Source organism: Pseudophryne corroboree, chromosome 4 (assembly GCF_028390025.1).
Source record: "Pseudophryne corroboree isolate aPseCor3 chromosome 4, aPseCor3.hap2, whole genome shotgun sequence".
NCBI lineage: Eukaryota > Metazoa > Chordata > Amphibia > Anura > Myobatrachidae > Pseudophryne > Pseudophryne corroboree.
In genome coordinates this window covers 276,049,919-276,061,931 of record NC_086447.1, presented here as the reverse complement: position 1 = coordinate 276,061,931, position 12,013 = coordinate 276,049,919, and the positions used below count along the sequence as shown (strand labels likewise).

The following is a 12,013-nucleotide window of genomic DNA, read 5'->3' as shown; positions in this document are numbered from 1 at the left end:
AGTGCCAGGAACACATACCCCCACAGAATGTTGACTGTCTGGCTGGCTGGCCAGGCAGGCGGGCGGGCAATCAGGAGCGGGCAGCCCCCGCATTTTCAGTGACAGTCTCTCCCCTGCGACATCCTTGGCCAGCCCCAGCAAAGCTTGCGCATATGTAATGAGCAGCTTGACGTCATGACGCTCCGCCGCTCATTACATATGCGTGATCAGAGCAATACGGGAGGAGCAGCAGCAGCACTGACTGTCACTGCCAGACAGTGACAGTCAGTGAATCGCGGTCCGCGGCTGAAGCGCCCGTTATGTGCGGCGCCTATCTCAGCCATGTACTGTGGCGGCAGGTGCCTCTCTTATGTTTGGGGGGAGCGAGCTGCCCCTTTGCCCCCCCCCCCCCCCCCATTCCGACGCCTCTGCATACAGGGCATCACTGAGATATGTGAGAGTTTCTCAAGATAAAACAATCAAATTTATTAAGAATCATGTTTTCCAAGGATCTATGCAGTCATGTTTAGTTGTGTGAGAGTTCAGTTGTATTTGGCCAAATACTATAGACCTGCCTGTGAAGCTGCGCGTTCTGCCAAAGCCTGCACAGAGCAGTGTGATCTGTGCAGTCAGGGCCTGATTAAGGGTTCCAGCTGCCCTAGGCTATTACAGAAGTGGGTTCCCCCCCCCCCTTCCCCCAAGAAACCAATTTTTTAGCTCATATTCAGCTAAAAATATGTAATTATGTGTCAACATTTACCACAGTTTCAATTATTGTTTGCTGATACAATTTGTATTTTTTTTTATTCTATAGAAACATAGACTAATGACAATAATATGAAATTATACATTAAATATAGTCGACAAACTCACCGTTTACACCAACAGTTTACATCAAGCTCCTTTTTCTTGCTTTAAAAGCTACAAACTTTTTGATTATATGATCAAACTTCAAGTTCTGCAAGAAGACACTTTCTATTAATAATACCCCTTTTCCATTAGTGTAGCACGGGTCGCAGCCGTGTCGCCTGACACGGCGGCGACCCGTGCTACAGCCCCCTGCAGACAGCTCTCACCAACCCGGCAATTGCCGGGTTGGTGACGCGCTAGTGACGCGGCAGGGGCGGCGCTTCGACACGGCTCCCGTTCACACTAGACAGCTAGCCGGGTTGAACACGTGTTCAACACGGCTAGCTACCCGGGTAGGATTCCCGGATCACTTGATCCGGGAATTTGCCGGGGGACCCGTTTACACTAGGGAAAAACACGGGTAAATGCGCGCCCCCGCGCATTTACCCGTGTTTAAAAAGGCTAGTGGAAAAGGGGTATAACAGTGCAAGAGCTGTGAGGCACCGCGCTCTGCTGCTGAAAATGGCACCCTGATGGCCCTCTCAGCGTCCTGGAGTGAAATGCCTACTGCACATGTCCGATTCTCTGTCATCACGCAGCAGTATAAGTAGGACAGAGTGAGGAGGGGCCATACGCGGAAGACGATGGAGCTCAGGCAGTGCTCAGCAGTGATGATGACTGAATCAGTCATCGCTACACTGCAGACTGTCTGCAGCAGTGACTGGGTAAGTTGCACTGACAATTATGGTGCCGGCGTTAAACGCAGGATCACACAGTAAAAAAAGAAAGAAAAAGAAGCCTAATTAATCTATTGTGCCGCCCCCCAGGACCCAGCACTCCAGGTTGCAGCCTGATCAGCCTATTGCTTGATCAGGCCCTGTGTGCAGTGCTTCTGTGTGCTAGTGGCTAACTTCATGGTAAAATCATGTGTGGGAAAGAGACCCCCCCCCCCCCCATCCTAAAAGTATAACCAGCACCAGGCCAATGAGTTGGTCCTGGAAACTCTGGTTATTCGATCCCATTCCTGTTTGCTGGACTTTCTTTGGCTGCACCCACTCTGTGGAATGCCCTATGTCAGGAATCGGCGGTCAGCTGCGTCTCACTTACCAGCGCGCTGGTGTGCAGGCCTCCGGAGGTCATGGCCCCAGTCGCGGCTGCATGGATGCACTGACCGCGAGCGTCATCTCCCGTGTCGCTGAGTGCCCCTGAGTCTGGTCCTGCGTATGTGTTCCGCTGTGTGCCGGAATCTGGTCTGTATGGACGCTGCCATGACATCTGCACTCAGCTGATCCCGGCATCCAATCCAGCGCTGTGTTTCCAGCCAGGCCCCTGTGACCAATCACTGCAGAGCAAGGGGTATAAGTTCCTGTCCGGGGCTCACTCACATCGCCTCGGACAACGAGTCACATACCTTGTGTCTAGTTCTCCCAGTTCCTGTGTTCCTGTTTCCAGCGTTCCTTGTGGTTATCTTCATAGTTCCAGTTACCATCTCTACAGCTCTCCTGTTACTCCGGACTTCAGCTACATCCAGCTTCAAACCTATCAGCAGTAAGAGACTCTCCTCAGGTGTACTTTCTCATTACCTTACCTGTGCACCAATTGTCAGCATACCATCTGTGCAACTCAGCAGTAATAACATCTACTTGCTTAGAGACTGTCTCCTGCTTTAGCCTAAGGGGTATATGCAATTCTGGCTGAATTGCGTCTTTTTTTCGTCCGTTTTAGGATTCGACTGTACTCGACAGCCGAAACCCTCCGCCCGGGACCATGAATTCGACATATGCAATACAAAACGCATTCGACACTCCCTTGTCGAATAACAGACCAATCGTCGAGTAGTGGGCGTCCTGGATTCGACTTCCCGCCGTTTTGATCCCTTTATAGGGCTTGTTTGCTGCGTGCTCAGCAGCCATTTTGTGAACCTGTAGAGAGGTGTGTGGAGGTGCTGCAGAGCTAGCAAATTGGTGTTGTTTGCTGTGGTTTTCATTTAGACACCCAGCAGGCTTTAATCCAGGATGGACAGGAGACCTGTTACCCCGGAGGAGAGTCGTTTTAGGAGCGATTTCTACATTTGTAGGTAAGTACCACATGTATGTGTTTGTGTAGTGGGGGGGTGCCATGAGGTGTACATGTGGCGTTGCTTTGGGGTGTTTGGGGTATGTATATGTGTGCAGGTATGTGTATATAGCTCCTGCTTGTATTGCTGCATGTTTTTTTGTGAGTTGTTTGTTTGTTGGTAGTTTTTCACGTTTTTTTTCTTCCATAAAGTGGTTTTTGGGTCATGCTTTTGCATTGGTGTACCTCCAGCATGTGCAGGAATGCTTTTTGGCTTGTTTGGGGTGATTTTAGAGTGTGTTGGTATCCGACATGTGGTCAACATGTGATGTCGTTTGTTCCCAAAACATGTTTTTTTTTGCTCATATTTTGGCACTGGTGCATGTCTGCACATGCTGGAGGTACTTTTTGGCTTGTTTGGGCTGACTTTGACCGTGTCGGTATCTGGCATGTGGCCGACATGTGGTGTAGATTGTTTCCAAAACATGTTTTTTGCTCCTGCTTTAGCACTGGTAGACCTTCAGCAAGTGCAGGGATGCTTTTTGGCTTGTTTGGGATGATTTTAGAGTGTGTCGGTATCCAACATGTGATGTCGTTTGTTCCCAAAACATGTTTTTTTGCTCATATTTTAGCACTGGTGCATGCCTGCACATGCTGGAGGTACTTTTTGGCTTGTTTGGGCTGACTTTGACCGTGTCGGTATCTGCCATGTGGCCGACAGTGGTGTAGATTGTTTCCAAAACATGTTTTTTGCTCCTACTTTAGCACTGGTTGACCTCCAGCATGTGCAGGGATGCTTGTACTGGGGTTTTGGCTTGTTTGGCTGTGGTTTTTTTCAAATTTTCATTTTTTTTTTCTTGTTTGGTCCTGCTTGAGCACTGGGGTCCCAGCAGCATGACGTGTGGTTGCATGTAATTTTGTAATGTGTGTTAAATTTGTAAAAATATATATTTTTCTTTTTACAACAGAGATGTCCAGGAACAAGCGGCCCCGATCCCCCCCTTCCCCCCACCCCTCAGAATAACTTTCCCTGCATAGCAACGAGGAGTGGGAGCCGACCCAGGAGGAGGATACGACCGACCAGGCATGCAGTGACCAGCCGCAGTCGTCAAGGGATCAAATGGAGAAGTCAAAGAAAAAGAAAAAGCCTAGAAAGGTAAATACTGACAACACCTGCAGACACAATAGCATCCAACTCGACACACCCTAGTTTGCGCACTGCCATGCACACCTACAGGTATCTTTGCACACTGCCAGGGATACTGACACTCACAGGTACATACCGATCTTATTAAATGCATATTTTTTTTTTTAATCCCTAAAGGCAAGAAGCCAGCCAGATGAGCAGTCGGAGGAGGAAGCCTCTGGTGAAAACGCAGGACCGAAGAAGCCGCGTGGACCCAGATACACTGAGGCGGAAAACTGTGCCCTAGTGGATGGCGTCGACAGGTCCTACGACGTTCTGTATGGACCAAGGGCACAGACCACAGCAGCTAAGACCAAGCGAAACATCTGGAATGCCATCGCGAGACAAGTCACTGCAGTATCTGGAAACCGCCGGAGCACCAGAAACTGCATGAAGCGGTTAAGTGATTGCCGCAGACAGACCAAGAAGAAGATGGGGATTCAGCGCCGACATGAGACAGCTACGGGAGGTGGTCCGGCTCTCAATCTGAAGTGGCTACCCTGGGAGGAAGTTATTAAAAGGCGCATGAACCCTGCCATGGTCCAAGGAGTTCGCGGAGGTGTGGACTCTAGCCGTCCTGCTGGCTTTCCCGAGGAGGAAGAACCGCCCAGAAGACGGAAGACGGCGGGAAACAAGCAGTGCAAAAGGAGGCCTGATGGTAAGAATACATTCAGATGAGCTGCACTAATCTTTTTTTTTATTTTTTTTATTTGCTAATGTGTTTGTTCTTTTTCCCCAGAGACGCCTGCCCAGAGGACATCACCTGCGCACAGGACATCGGCAGCACGCGGACCATAACCTGCGCAGCAGGCATCGGCAGCAGCGCGCGGACCATCACCTGCGCAGCAAGCATCAGCAGCGCGCAGATCATCACCTGCGCGTCATACATCGTCAGCGCGCAGAAAGTCACCTGCGCGCCAGACATCGTCAGCGCGCAGACCATCACCTGCGCGCCAGACATCAGCGCACAGAACGTCACCTGTGCGCCAGACACCGTCGGCGACCACACCACCAGCTGGGCGCCAAACTACATCTCCTGCGCGCAGGCCATCACCAGCACGTCATCTCTCCAGGAGCTCTGGGACTGTGACCGAAGAGCCTCAACAAGACACTACCCTTGTGGACCCATCACCCGAACTGTTTGAGTCTACAGGGTTAACGGACTAAACTTTTCAGCCAGACCCTTGAAAAGTCTCCAGAATTGAGGACAAGTGAAGCTCCTGGAGCAGCGGCACCACCGGATGGAGAAGGTTTTTTTTTGGGGGGGGGGGGAAGGTTTGGGGGGGGGGTTAGGAGGGGTGGGCGCCATTTTTGTATAGTTTATTAACTTAAATTTTTTGTTTTCTTTTGCAAACAGAGGTGCCACGGACCAGCAGCGGACTTGCATCGGGGATTGGTCCCTTCTTCAGGCTGGATCTCCTACAGGATTCGTCGGACGATGAGGTGGAAGTGCAGCAGCCTGCTGTTTCTACATCCCTGTGTGAGTAAATATCGAATTGTGAGCCTTCAAACAAATGTATGATTGTGTATACTAATTTGTAATTTTCTTTTCAGCTGCACAAATGCAATTGGTGGCAGACGTACAGGAAGGGCAGGATCTCTCAAATGTTCAGAGGGTACACACCCTGGCAGCCGAGATGACTTCCCGCCAGGATACTTACACGAATGTCGTTGGAACCAGACTGGACGCCATTGAGAAGATAATGGAGAAGATGGCAAACGGTCTGGTTGAAATGCAAAAGGCTCATGCCGACAGCACGGCCGAAATGCAAAAGACCAGAAGAGAAGATCACAGGGAGACTATGGACATCCTTCACATTCTGGCCACATCCATCAACCGGCTGGTGGATAACACATCATGCCTGGCACACAGCGTTGACAACATGTCGGAGAGCCAACGACATTCGGCATCCAGCCAACAGATCATCGCAACCACACTGCAGATGATGTATGATAAGCTCCCAGAGCCAGCTCATCAACACGCTGGTGAACCACCACTTCCGCCATCACAAGCCACACGGACGCCTCCTTCCCTTCCTCCACCACCATCCTGGTATGGACGGTCGTAGCTGTACCAAGGATATACAGGGATGTACCACACCCACCAGATGCCTCCACCACCAACACCGGCCGCATCATCTACACCCGCACGGCCACCGAGGCCAAGTCAACGCACTGCACAGCCGCCCAGGGCATCGACGCCCCATCAGGAGGAAGAAGAGGATCCGGACGGACAACCACCATAAGCCCGGTCGTATTGTTTTATTATTTACTCTTATGTTTTTCATGTTTCCCTTTCTCCCCCTCCCATTAATTTTTTTTTTTCTTCTTAATAATGTTATGTTTGTGTTGGGCTCCCCCACTCTCCACCGGATACTACCAAGGAGCTTTGTCTAGGCATACATACGCGGGCATGTATGCGGGCGCATGTGGTAACGGATGAAAGCTCCTTGTGGCTACATGTATGATGGACCAAAGAGCTATTCTGATACCACTTATTTTTTTTTACCAAAAAAACTCCTTTTTGTATTGGTGTACAATAGGCTTTCACTGTTGTGTGATTTTACTATTCACTAGTGTTTATTTTTGGCTTATTCATAGGATTGGGTGGAAAATTGAAGTGGACAGCGTAGTTCGTGTTGTGCGTACCAAGGTGAGTAAAGCCATGTTTCAATGTATATATTCAATCCACTTTGGACCGCCTGCCCTTGTGGAACCACACAGCCCAGCAATGGGTCATGCTGGGCTGTGTGGTTCCACGAGTGCAGGCGTGTCAAAGTGCTGACCACTGACACCACTATTCCACTTTGGACCGCCTGCCCTTGTGGAACCATACAGCCCAGCAATGGGTCATGCTGGGCTGTGTGGTTCCACGAGTGCAGGCGTGTCAAAGTGCTGACCACTGACACCACTATTCCACTTTGGACCGCCTGCCCTTGTGGAACCACACAGCCCAGCAATGGGTCATGCTGGGCTGTGTGGTTCCACAAATGTTCTTGGGAAAGGAATGAACATGACATCATTAGTGTCTACTTAATATGTTTTTTTCCCACAGATATCTACACAAGAAAAGAATGTAAAGAAGAACAAACACTACTTTTTTTGTTTTATTACATTTCATTTTTTATTCCAAAATAAAATACAATTATATATTTCTTCAATAAATTTTTAAAATGAGAAGTTTTGTGTGGTTTTTCTTTAAATTATTAGTAAATAAAATGTAAAATATGAGATGCAGTGGTATTGTGTTAGGTCGCCCATGGTACAGCAGGGGAACTGTCGTGTCCCTTTTCATCCATGATGATTCAAGCAACTTGGGAAGGATACTCCGCAAGACCTGTGGAAGAGCATAGTATGAGGTTCCAGCTATTGGTAATAGTGTCACCCTTGTATGGAAAAGAAAAGGTACAAGCAACACTTTTTGACACAAGCAGGTTACAGCGGCCTTTGTCCCAAATGCAGCCCTCCGGCACTTGAGTAACTACACATCCAAACATTCCCTGACGCAGCGTTAAGCATTGCTGTATCAGGACATGATTGGATGTGCAGTTTTGCAAATGCCGGAGGGCTGCACTTTGGACATGTCGGGGTGATTTGGACAAGAGGGAGTTTTGGGCAATACATCTCACCTGAGGGGGGTTGTCTGCTACATGGCGGAGGTTCAGGTCCACATCACAAGTAGGTTGCCCATGGTACAGCAGGGGAACTGTCGTGTCTCTTCACATCCACGCAACTTTGGAAGGATACTCCGCAAGACCTGTGGAAGAGAATAGTATGAGGTTCCAGCTATTGGTAATAGTGTCACCCTTCTATGGAAAAGACAAGGTACAAGCAACACTTTGGCACAAGCAGGTTACAGCGGCCTTTCTCCAAAATGCAACCCTCCGGCACTTGAGAAACTACACATCCAAACATTCCCTGACGCAGCGTAAGCATTGCTGTCAGGGCATGATTGGATGTGCAGTTTTGCAAATGCCGGAGGGCTGCACTTTGGACATGCCGGGGTGATTTGGACAAGAGGGAGTTTTGGGCAATACATCTCACCTGAGGGGGGTTGTCTGCTACATGGCGGAGGTTCAGGTCCACATCACAAGTAGGTCGCCCATGCCATGGTACATCAGGGGAACTGTCGTGTCTCTTCACATCCACGCCACTTGGGAAGGATACTCCGCAAGACCTGTGGAAGAGAATAGTATGAGGTTCCAGCTATTGGAAAAGACAAGGTGCAAGCAACACTTTGACACAAGTAGGTTACAGCGGCCTGTGTCCCAAATGCAGCCCTCCGGCACTTGAGAAACTACACATCCAAACATTCCCTGACGCAGCGTAAGCATTGCTGTCAGGGCATGATTGGATGTGCAGTTTTGCAAATGCCGGAGGGCTGCACTTTGGATATGCCGGGGTGATTTTGATAAGAGGGAGTTTTGGGCAATACATCTCACCTGAGGGGGGTTGTCTGCTACATGGCGGAGGTTCAGGTCCACATCACAAGTAGGTTGCCCATGGTAGAGTTGGATAAACGGGTCCAATATTTGCGGCAACCCAACAACAGGAAAAAACAGGGGGTAACAGGTCGTCAACAGGACGAAACTTGGAAAACAGGCCTGGGAAGGTGCGTCAATCATCTCCTTCGTCCACACCCACCGGTAGAGCAGAAGAACGGTTCCCGCGTCGGAAAGCACTGCGACGAAGAGTCACCGGCAAACGGTTTGCGACACATATGTTGTGTAAAATACAACATGCATTTACCATGCCGCAAACCTTTGCCGGTGAGTACAAAAGAGCACCACCGGAAGTGTCTAAACATCTAAACCGCCTTTTAAGTACACCGAAGGCACGCTCAATTATTTGCCTCGATGCTTTGTGTGTCTCTTGGTAACGTTTTTCTGCTCTACCAACAGGATTAGACAATGGGGTCAAGAGCCACGATTTGTTGGGATAACCCGCATCGCCTATGGAAATGAAAAAAATGGTGGGTAATATTAAAATAAATAAATAAATTTAAAAAAAATAAAAATAAAAAAATAAAAACAATTAAAATAAATACCTAACAGCCAGCCACCCGGCATGTTTCCTGTTTCAAACTTCTCAAACAGCGATGACTGGCTTAGGATGAAGGAGTCGTGAGACAATCCAGGAAATCTCACAAATATTATTAAAAAATGTCATTTTGACATCACAGACCGCCTGTACATTCATGGAATGGAAATGTTTTCGGTTCCGAAAACATTCTTCCGAATTCCATGGCGGTCTGATCTGCACGTGGGTACAGTCAATCCCGCCCAGAACATTGGGAAAATTGTATTTGGTAAAAAAGCCTAATTTGATCTCACGACATCCGCTGTCCGTATCTGGAAATGTGATGAACTGGATCGTCAATTTGTGGAAATCCCTAATGACCTGGGTTATACAGCGCGACAGTGTCGACTGTGAAAGACCGCATGTTTGAGACAGAGTAGGCTGGAATGTGCCTGACGCCAAAAAATGTAACGTAGCCAGCAGTTTCTGGAAACCACTGATTGGTCCGTGCCCGAGGTTCCAGGTCGGCCTCCAACAGAGCGTACAGCGAATATATGTCGCGAGTCGATAAGCGATAATTTTGAATTACCTCGAACTCGCTGAGATCCTCCAGTTCACGCCTAGTGCGATACTGGCGTGGACGTGGAAATAAAACACGCAATACTGACTCACCCAATGCAGACATTTGCTGACTTTGATCCTGATGTTCACCAGCCCTTTCTTCCTCCATGCTTGCAGCCAACATGAACATCACAATCTGGTCAGAAAAAGGCTCCATTATTGTAGTCAGTACAAAAATAGGATTGTGTTTTAAAACGCAGGGATAGTCCTAAAAAAACGATTCCACAAGAGAGCTGACTGTAATGGCTCCTCTCCCACTCAAAAACGGGAGTGAGGAGAGAGGAGTGGCTTTGCAGAAGTGTATCCTGGGTAAAACTGTGGAATCATGGGTACATTTCCCTAAGCAGAGTGAAGAAAAAAATATTCTTTTAAAAAATCAATTAAATAATACTTGTGAGTCAAAAAAAGACAAACCAAGTAGATAATCCCTTCAAATATAAATAGATATGCTATTAGCAATCCAAAAAGCAAAAAAAAAATAATTTTAATTTTTTTTTTATTAGATCCCGCCAGCAAAGTGAGGCGGACTGAAAATGACGAAATTGCTGTCGAAAAGCACTCTTGTCGAATCGACTTTCTTCAATTGAATATACTTTTCTCGAAAAGCCGCATTTTGACCATTGCAGACATGTCGAATTATGAAAATGTCGATTTGCAAAAAGTCGAATCTGAAACGGCAGGTATTTTGTCGAAAAGTACTGTATTGCATTGAGGAATCCAATTCGACATGTTTTTTTTGTCGAAAATGTCCCGTTTTTCAACTTTCGCGTCAATTTGACCGCAATTGCATATACCCCTAAGTGTGGCTGGGTGGTATTCATGTGACCGCCGGTCAGCTGACCGACAGTCACATGACTTCCTCCACCAGCCCAATGGGTCACTGTCCCGATGGTCGGCATGCCGACCAACAGGGACTATTTCCACTCGTGGGTGTCCACGACACCCATAGAGTTGGAATAGAACCCGTGGCGACCGCAGGGGGCTTGCTGCACTCGCCCCTCCCCGCCGGGATCCCGGCGTCGGCATGCTGCCGGGATCCCGGCGTCGGTAAGCTGACCGCCGGTCAGCCGTACTACACCCGTGTGGCTATATGGACTTATGCTTTACAGAGACTGTGAGTTTCTAATATATATTGGAGTTCTGTTATTTCACCTGCATTCAGTATCAAGTTATTTTACGTTCTGCTGCAAGAGACTTTTAAGTTGTTTGGATTCAGTTACCTTTCATTGTATTCCACATTACCGGTTTTCAGTGTTATACCATCTGCTCTGCATTAATAAACATCAGCGCTTATGCGCAGGACTTTCATATTGCCTCCCCGCTTTGTACATCACACCAACACTGACCCACTAGCGCCCCCGCCGGGGACAGACAAAACCAGAGACCTGACACCCTACCATGCATAAGAAAACTCTTCTCTAGTCTCCAAACCTTCAAGCCTTCCCTGAAAACTCACCTCATCAGGCAAGCTTAGCAAATTCCGGAATCGCTCACATAACCTTCATAAACTTTCCTATCCAAGTACATTGACACTGTACTGTAAGCACATATCCTCACATATTTTCTCTTTCTTCACTTTCCCATCCTCCTGATTCCAGTTCATCATTGCTGTGTGTCCATTTCATGCAACCTACCAAGAACCTTTGCAATCTGGTGGACAACTATGCAATAGGTAGCATCTATCCTTGTGTATCAATGCCTATTTCCTATAGATTTAAAGCTTGCGAGCAGGGCCCACCTACCTCTATGACTGTTTGTTATTACCCAGTTTTGTTTTATCATTGTTATTTCCAATTGTAAAGTGCAACGGAATTTGCTGCACTATATAAAAAAACTGTCAATAAACAATAAATAATAATAAATGTACTGACTGACTAACAGTAATTTAGCCGTTTACCATGTGAGGGCTCTCAAGCTTTCCCGGATACCCAATGCCGTACACACATACTATTGACATCTCACGATGGCGTTAGCTGGCAGTGAAAAGCTATGCTCTTTGCGCGTGTTAAATTGACTCAGCCCGCCAGGGCAATGGTGACAGTGGAAAGAGAGGTACCTGCTGAGATATCTATGATTTCTCTGCAGTTGTACGTTTTACTAATTTGGTGCAAGCAGTAAAAACTCTTTCTCCTAATAAAATGTTGCCGACAGGGGTTATCACAGCTTCATAAATAGCCCCTGCCACCCCCCACCCCCCCACCCCTAAAAAAAGACAAAAATATTTCAGTGAAGATCCATTATTGCGTAGACTGACTTCACTGCTCGTGTTCCTGGTCTTAGCTTGCATGTAATTGATTTGTGACC

The 12,013-nt window shown here is 47.8% G+C and overlaps 1 long non-coding RNA gene across 1 annotated transcript; it reads right to left on the bottom strand.

Annotated features, from left to right (window-relative positions):
- Positions 1–7,780: 7,780 nt before the first annotated feature.
- Positions 7,781–8,675, bottom strand: LOC134911335 (uncharacterized). Its single transcript, XR_010176489.1, has 3 exons — positions 8,512–8,675; positions 8,114–8,246; positions 7,781–7,826 (listed from the first exon to the last, which is right to left on the bottom strand). It is a non-coding gene; the product is annotated as an uncharacterized LOC134911335 (long non-coding RNA).
- Positions 8,676–12,013: the final 3,338 nt, after the last annotated feature.